This window comes from Cornus florida, unplaced genomic scaffold, assembly GCF_030987335.1.
Source record: "Cornus florida cultivar Cherokee Brave unplaced genomic scaffold, ASM3098733v1 CherokeeBrave_3.0.0_Hap2_Chr03, whole genome shotgun sequence".
NCBI classification, from domain to species: domain Eukaryota; kingdom Viridiplantae; phylum Streptophyta; class Magnoliopsida; order Cornales; family Cornaceae; genus Cornus; species Cornus florida.
Window position 1 is genome coordinate 74,647,504 of NW_026775573.1, and position 8,306 is coordinate 74,655,809.

The 8,306-nt window shown below is 37.3% G+C and overlaps 1 non-coding gene across 1 annotated transcript; it reads right to left on the reverse strand.

Annotated features, from left to right (window-relative positions):
* Window positions 1-3,341: 3,341 nt before the first annotated feature.
* Window positions 3,342-3,447, reverse strand: LOC132302073 (small nucleolar RNA R71). Its single transcript, XR_009480723.1, has one exon. It is a non-coding gene; the product is annotated as a small nucleolar RNA R71 (small nucleolar RNA).
* Window positions 3,448-8,306: the final 4,859 nt, after the last annotated feature.

Sequence of the window (8,306 nt, forward strand, 5' to 3'; positions counted from 1 at the left end):
AGATTAGGGTTAGAAGAAAAGAGAGGAGTGGAGGCTCCAAGAACACATCTCAAAATCTACACACTCTCTCTTTCTAGAATTCAACAAAGAAGAAGAGGAAGAAAATGAAGTTAGGTTTGGGAATTGCCCTTGAGGGTTCTAAGATCACATCCACCTCCTTCATGACTAGCTAGAGTTTTCCATGGCCTTGGATGAGCCCCAAGTTTGTAATCTAAACCTCTATCTTTTTCATACTTTTTGGGGAATAATATCTTATGATTAGTGTTTTAGCTTTGTGAATTTAATGAATCTTGGGTTCTCCTTTGATTTCTACGGATTAATTCTTTCTATTGATTCTCAATGTGATTACATGTTCCCTAATGTGTGATTATTTGGGAATTAATCTTTACACTACTTTTTCTATATTAATTACATGTCTATGTGTGGTTGATTAAGAATCTAGTGATGGTTAGACATGGTTTTTATTAGATGGGTTTATCAATTAATTTGATGGATTATACTTATACTTGATGGGTTGTTCTACAATTTAATTCATGCTTGTAGGTATTATACTTGATGGGTTGTTCTATAATTTAATTCATGCTTCTAGGTAAGTAGACAATCTTTACTTGATTTGATATTCCATAGCTTATTATTACAAATTCCATGATTCTCTAGATTGATGTGTGCTACAATTGTGACTAGTTTGATGGGTCATTGATCAGCGCTGAATATATGCATATTCAAGCCCCTAAATACATATTTGTTAGGGCTTAAAGTGATACTTCTATCCATAGTTAGACTAATTTATGTTTAATGTGTGTTTGTAGGTACTTTCCTAGAGAAATGGTTAAAACCGAGACTTTATGATGTTATTGAAGCTTACAGAGTCGTTGCCGGTCATTCAGAGAAAGCCGAAAGCTTAAATGGTGAAGTTTGAAGATATTCAAGCCTTTGAGCTTGATCCCAAGTGTTGAGACTTGAGCATCACAACAAAGAAAGAAGAAAAGTCAACAAGGCTCAAAAGCTCGAGCCTCGTACCTTGAAGCTCGAGCCTTACCATAAGGTGCTCGAGCCTTAATCAAAGGTGCTCGAGCCTTGACCCTCAAGCTTAAGCATGAGGAGTTGGAAATTAAAGAGTTGATTTATTTATAAGGCTATGCTCCCAGGTCTCATGCCTCATCTCCAGGATCGAGCACTAACAACTGAAGCTCGAGTCTAGTGTCCTAAAGCTCGAGCCTGGTGTCCCAAATGCTCGAGCCTTGTACCTAGTGCTCGAGCCCAAGAAGCTTGGATCGAGCAATGTTAAAAGAATCTAGTCTCAGAAATATTCTTAGTGCTGAAGAAAAAGACGCTTCGTAAAATAGTTGAAGAAAATTGGCCAAGTGTCAATGTAAAGATCGAGCAACATTCACTAAAGCTCGAGCCTGTACCTTAAAGCTTGAGCCATGTGTTCCTAAAGCTCAAGCCTTTAATAACATATCACATTTAAAGTACGGGATTGCTCTCTTTATCAGCCGTATCTCATCCCAGTTGAGCCAGAAGACCTAAAAGCCCACCAAATATTATTTTCTTCTATAAAAGAAGGCATAAGCCTTGATAGAAGAGGTCTAAAATTTCAATCTCTTTGTCTGTGTTTTCAGAAGGCTGAAGGTGTGGTGGCTTTTAGGGTTTCTATAACCTTAAGAGTGAAGATCCTGAGAAGAGAAGTGCCGTCTGTGGCGAAGGAGATGAACTCAACACAGATGATATCCAACCTTATCACGAGTAGCTAATTCCTCTTTTAGGGCACTGATGTAACCCAACCTAAATACTATGGTTTGATTGTTTTAACTATATGATTAATTTTAATATATGTATTTTCTTGATTATATGACTATGAGCACTTAAGATAACTCAAGTGGTTTTCATGCTTTAATATATTATAAACTGTTACTACCTTATCTTAGATGTAATAGTCTGTTTTCTATTCTCAACCTACTCTGTTGTACGGTATCTGGCGGAGCCCTGCCGGACATAAGAATAGAGGTCATATAATGGTGTTCCAATGTATTTTGCAAAAGAATCTTTTCATAGTCTATGCCTAGGAAAGGTGGATTGTTTGCAATATAGTTAAAATAGTTAAAGTAGTTAGAGTAGGTAGGCAGATAATCCATACTAACCACAGATAGGTTATAGTTAGCTAATTTTGTAAAACATCTTTCTTTAAAACCCGAATTGAACGAATGTTATTGAGTTCAATTCCTTTGGAAAATCTCATTGTTAAACTCCCAAAGTTAGTATAATTAACTGTAGTATATTGTTGTGGTGAAGTCAACGCCCTAAGATTCCTCTCTCTCTGATCACTCAATTTATTTACATTATTTTTATTTGATATTTTGCTTTTAATTCTAGTTTGTTAAACCGTGACAACCAACAAACTTTCCAACCAAGTTACCTGTAAACCATAAAACAAAGTTAAAGACTAAATATAAATCTCTTCTCCCTGTGGATTCGACATCCTTTTTTATAGCACTATTTTGCAAGGAATTGTTCTATTGCGAGTAAAAAAACAACAAATTTTTGGCGCCGTTGCCGGGGAGATTAGTTTTTATTTTAGTTTTTAATTAGTTATTTGGGTTTACCAGTCTTCGGACTCTCTGATATCTCACCTTACTTTGTTTTCTTTTCAGGTAAAAGTTAGCAGTAAGGGTAAAGACGCTTAAGGGAGAAAAAGTTTCGGTTTATTTAACCTTTTTTATGAGTTCTTATTATTTTCTATTGCTTGGAATATTTTATTTTTGCTACTGTTAAGATTAGTGGAACCAGTGCATGTTAACTCGCCATAATCGGACAACAACTTTAGTGCATGATCCTGAAATAAAGAGAACTCTTAGACAATTAAGAAAGCTTAAAAAACATCTAAATTTGATAAGACATTCAGCTGATAATATGGCTAAACAACGTAATACTCCGGGTAATAATGGTAATGGGAATGGAGAACAGGTTCCACCGGTCCCTCCACAACTACAATTGAGGGACCATTTTATTCCTACCACATACACTTCTCCTTCATGCTTTGTTTTTTCGGATGTTGATGTAACCCATTTTGAGATTAAACCTACTATGATCCAAATGCTTCCTACCTTCCATGGGTATGCAACAGAGGATCCCTATAAGCATCTGGATGTGTTTTTAAAATTGTGTTCCACTACCAAGTTGAATACTTACCAATGATTCCTTCAGAAAGTGACTTTTCCAATTCCCTCTCATGGAAAAAGCAAGAACTTGGTTGCAGTCCCTTCCAACAAATTCCATATCTACATGGGACATGTTACAACAGGATTTCTTGAAGAAGTACTACACTGTGGCTAAAATCACGCAAATGAGAAGAGAAATCATGGCATTTTCCTAAATCCCAGGAGAACAGTTCCATGATGCATGGGAGAGATATAACAATCTTCTGAGAAAATGTCCACACCATGATATTACTCAATGGCACTTAATATAGATCTTCTATGATAGTCTTACTGATTGTTATAGAAATATGGTCGATGCTTCTAGCAATGAAGCTTTTCTTCGAAAGAGTCTAGCTGACGCTTGGGAAATGTTTGAGGTCCTAAGTGAAAACTCAGTATAACACGCTTCTTCTTCTAGGTCTAGGTCTTCACCTAGAATGCATAAGGTTTAAAAACTTTATGAGGTAAATAAATCTAGTGAGTTAGCTGCTCAAATAGAAGCCCTGAATCGTAGGCTCAACCAAATTTTATCATCTGGCTTTGCTCCTATTGCTAATCCACAAACTGCCTTACCTAAGGAAGTTCATTCCATCTGTATTAATCCAAACCATTTTACTGACGCTTGCCCTATGCTAGGACAATCACCTGAGATCCTACAGGAGTAAGTGAATACTGCATTCTCTAGACCAGCCTATAATCCATATTCTGCTACATATAATCCTGGTTGGAGAGATTATCCTAATCTGTCATGGCGTAATCCAAATCAAGGAAACACTGCTCCCCAATCTCAGGGGCAGTATCAAAATTCATCCAATCCTATGCCACAAAATAATTCTTTCAACTAATCTGGTATTTACTATCCACCCCAGTTTAGAAATCAACTTACTCAAGCTCCTAATCTTCCACTTCCTCCAAGAAATTCTATGTTTGAGGAACAAGTACTCAATGCTCTTGTTAATCTAAAAGACAATACCTAACTTCTTAATTCTCATTCTCAAGCCATAGCAAAGCTAGTGGTACAAGTCGGGCAAATCGCGAGTACTCTATCTCGAAGAGAGGATAGAAAGCTGCCTAGTCAGCCAATAGCTAACCCAAAAGGGCAGACTTACATGATTGATGAAACCAATTTCTCAGGTATTCATCATGAGCAAGTTCAAACTATCACTACATTGAGGAGTGGTCAAGTGGTTGATAACCAAGTTAAAAAAGGACAGGAGGAAAAAGAAGGGCTTAGGATTCCCATAATTCCTATCATTCATAATCCACATCCCAAGGATGTTTCCTCAAGTGCTATTCCATAATCTACAAGAGGAGTTGAATGTGAAGTCACTTCTTCACTTGCTCCTAACCTTAAAACAGCTTATGAGCCAAAAGCACCTTATCCTGAACGTCTCAAGGAACCCTCCCACTTTGGTAAACAAGGGGAGAAAATTCAAGATATGATGGAGGTCTTTAAATAGGTAAAAATCAATCTTCCTCTACTCGATGCTATAAAGCAAATTCAGCCTATTCCAAATTTTTAAAGGACATGTGCACTCTTAAGAGAAAATCTAAAAGCCAAGTTCCTAAGAAAGTTTGTCTCACTGAGCATGTCAGTGCTATTCTTAAGTACAACATTCATCTAAAGGTTAAAGATCCTGGAGCTACTACAATTTCTTGCACCATTGGAAACAATGTGATAGAGCGAGCAGTCCTTGACCTTGGGGCAAGTGTTAATCTTATTCCTTACTCAGTGTATGAGAAGTTAGGTTTGGGAGATTTAAAACCTACGTCGGTTGTTCTACAGCTTGCTGACCATTCTGTCAGACAACCACGAGGTATTATTGAAGATGTACTCATAAAAGTTGATAAGTTCTATTTTTTGATCGAATTTCTAGTTCTTGATATAGAACCAGTCCACGATTCCAAAAAGTATATTCCAATCATTCTTGGGTGACCTTTTCTAGCCACAACGAATGCTTGCATTAACTGTAGGACAGGAGCCATGGATTTATCTTTTGGGAATATGAAAGTTAAGCTAAACATCTTCAATGCTATTCATCATCCCCATGATGATAGTGAATGTTTCTTCCTTGATGTTATTGATGAGTTGGTTGAGGAATTGCTCTCAACTATTTTGGCCAATGATCTGTTAGAAGCTTGTCTGAATCAGTTCAACTATGAAGATTTTGATATTGATGCTTTAATAGCTGAAGTGAATTCTTTGCTCAACTCTACTCCTATTATAGATTTTCCTCCATGGAAATCTAGATTAGAGCCTCTTTCACCACTTTCTAGTACTATGCCTGTTCCTTCTTTAGAGTCTCCATGTAAGCCTGAGCTTAAGCCACTACCGGAAAAGCTCAAGTACGCTTTCTTGGGTTTAAATGACACCCTCCCAGTGATCATTGCTTCTAATCTTACAAGTTCCCAAGAAAGTAGTCTCTTAAAAGTTCTTGAGCAAAATAAAGAGGCTATTGGGTGGAGTGTGGTTGATTTGAAAGGAATTAGCCCCATAATTTGCATGCATCAGATTCATTTGGAGGAAGATTCCTGAACATCTCGGGAACTCCAATGAAGATTGAATCCTAATATAAAGGAGGTGGTATTGAAGGAAGTTGTGAAGTTGCTAGATGCGGGCATAATCTACCCAATCTCAGATAGTAAGTGGATGAGTCCTACTAAGGTAGTACCTAAAAAGATAGGTATTACAGTAGTTGAGAATTCCGAGGGAGAATTAGTTCCACAGCGCACCACCACTGGATGGCGTGTGTGTATTGATTACCGGAAACTCGACTCCGCTAGTAGAAAAGATCATTTTCTACTTCTATTCATTGATCAGATTCTCGAGAGATTGGCCGGCCAGAGCTATTATTACTTGTTAGATGGATATTCCAGTTATAATCAGGTGGCCATAAATCCTAAGGATTAAGAGAAAACTACTTTCACTTGTCCATTTGATACGTTTGCATATAGACGGATGCCTTCCGAATTATGTAATGCGCCAGCAACATTCCAAAGGTGTATGATGTCTATCTTTTCGAACATGGTTGAAAATTTTCTCGAAGTCTTTATGGATGACTTCTCTGTTTCCAGGTCCACAATTGAAAACTATCTCTAAAATCTTTCCCTAGTGCTTCAGCATTGTAGGGAAACCAATCTTATTCTTAGTTGGGAAAAGAGCCATTTTATGGTTCAAGAAGGAATTGTGTTAGGCCATATCATTTCGGAGAGAGGTATTGAAGTTGATAAAGCTAAAGTAGATTTGATCTCCAAATTGCCTCCTCTTACCTCCATAAGAGGAGTGCGATCATTTCTTGGGCACGTTGGGTTCTATCGACGCTTCATTAAAGACTTTAGCAAAATTTCCCATCCTTTGTGTAATCTACTTACAAAGGATGCTCCTTTTGTCTTTGATGAATCATACCTTGAAGCTTTCTATAAGCTTCGTTCTCTTCTTTCTTCAGCTCCTATCATAAATCCTCCAGACTGGGCTCTTCCATTTGAGATTATGTGTGACACACTAATTATGCTATGGGTGCTGTCTTGAGACAACGAGTGGATAAGCTTCCTCATGTTATCTACTATGTGAGCAAAACTCTGTCAGATGCACAATTGAATTATACCACCATTGAAAAAGAGTTGTTTACAGTTGTCTTTGCTTTGGATAAATTCAGATCATATTTATTAGGTTCCAAGGTCATAGTCTATTCTGATCATTCTGTTTGGAGATATCTTCTTTCCAAAAAGGAAACCAAACCGCGTTTGATTCGATGGATCCTCTTGCTTCGAGATTTTGATTATGAGATACGGGATAAGAAAGGGTTATTTAATGTTGTAGCTGACCATCTTTTTAGAATTCGTATTGAGGAAACCTCAACTTCACTTCCAGTTTGTGATTCCTTCCCGGATGAACAACTGTTTGGGGTTTCTCAGTCGGATTTCCCTTAGTTTGCTGATATTGTGAATTATCTTGCAATAGGCAAAATTCCTTTGTCTTGGTCAAAGTAGGAAAATGATCGATTCTTCTCTCAAATTAAGATGTATTATTGGGAAGATCCTCAGCTATTCAAATACTGTGCTAATTAAATCATTCATAGATGTGTTCCTGAGAGTGAGTTTCATAGTATTCTGACCTTCTGTCACTATTTGGCATGTGGAGGTCATTTTAGTGCAAATAAAAATGTAGCTAAAATTCTTCAATGTAATTTCTTTTGGCCTTCACTCTTTCGGGATGCATACTTATTTTGTTGATTATGCCTAAAATGTCAGCAGCTAGGATCAATTTCTAGAAGGAACATGATGCCCTTAACTCTAATATTAATTATTGAGGTTTTTGATGTTTGGGGTATTGTTCTGTCCAATAAAAATGAATACATTCTTGTAGCTGTAGACTATGTGTCTACATTGGTGGAAGCAATAGCTACCAAAACCACCGATCCCGCAATTGTGGTTGAGTTCATTCAAACGCGCATCTTTAGTCGGTTTAGTATGCCACGAGCTATAATTAGTGATGGAGGTGCTCATTTCTGTAATAGGTATTTCAGTACCTTGATGCAAAGATACTTCATTACTCATAAAGTTGCTTCTGCCTATAATCCCCAAACAAGTGGCCAAATAGAAATATCCAATCGTGAAATTAAGAGAATTCTTGAGAAAACGGTTAAGACAAATCGTAAGGATTGGTCTTATAGACTGAATGATGCTTTGTGGGCTTACCGTACTACTTATAAGACTCCGATTGGTATGTCACCTTACCGTCTAGTCTATGGTAAAGGGTGCCATCTTCCTGTAGAGTTAGAACACAGAGCTTTCTGGGCTATTAAAAAGCTCAATTTTGATATGACATCTGTTGGTTCTAACAGGAAGCTTCAATTGACTGAGCTTGAAGGATTGCGTAATGATGCTTATGAGAGTGCTAAAGTTTACAAATCAAAGACTAAGGTATTTCATGACAAGTATATCTTACGTAAGACTTTTGAGCCTGGTAAGAAGGTTTGGTTATTTAATACATGACTGAAACTTTTTCCTGGAAAGTTAAAGTCACGTTGGGAAGGTCCGTACATGGTTATTTCTGTACCTTATGGTGCAATAGAGATACAAGATTGCAAGACTGGACAACTGTCTAAG